A 273-nucleotide genomic window follows, 5' to 3' on the forward strand; every position below is an offset into this window, starting at 1 on the left:
TGACTAGACTCATGATCATAAACTGTGACTTGATTTGCCCCATGACGATCAACTGTGACTAGACTTGACTCAGGAAGATCAGCTGTGACTAGACTCATGATCATAAACTGTGACTTGATTTGACTCGTGATGATCAACTGTGATTAGACTCGACTCAAGATCAGCTGTGACTAGACTTGACACATTATAATGAATTGTAACCGGACTTGACTCATAACTATCAGCTGTGACTTGACTAGACTCATGAAAATGAACTGTGACTTGACCTGACTC

At 40.7% G+C, this 273-nt stretch overlaps 1 protein-coding gene across 1 annotated transcript in view; it reads left to right on the forward strand.

The window, feature by feature from the left end:
- Nucleotides 1-273, forward strand: part of LOC107585684 (titin-like) — a 63,181-nt gene that overhangs the window by 19,711 nt on the left and 43,197 nt on the right. The window lies entirely within an intron of this gene.

This window comes from Sinocyclocheilus grahami, unplaced genomic scaffold (genome assembly GCF_001515645.1).
Source record: "Sinocyclocheilus grahami isolate Dianchi unplaced genomic scaffold, SAMN03320097.WGS_v1.1 scaffold73.1, whole genome shotgun sequence".
Classification (NCBI taxonomy): Eukaryota; Metazoa; Chordata; class Actinopteri; order Cypriniformes; family Cyprinidae; genus Sinocyclocheilus; species Sinocyclocheilus grahami.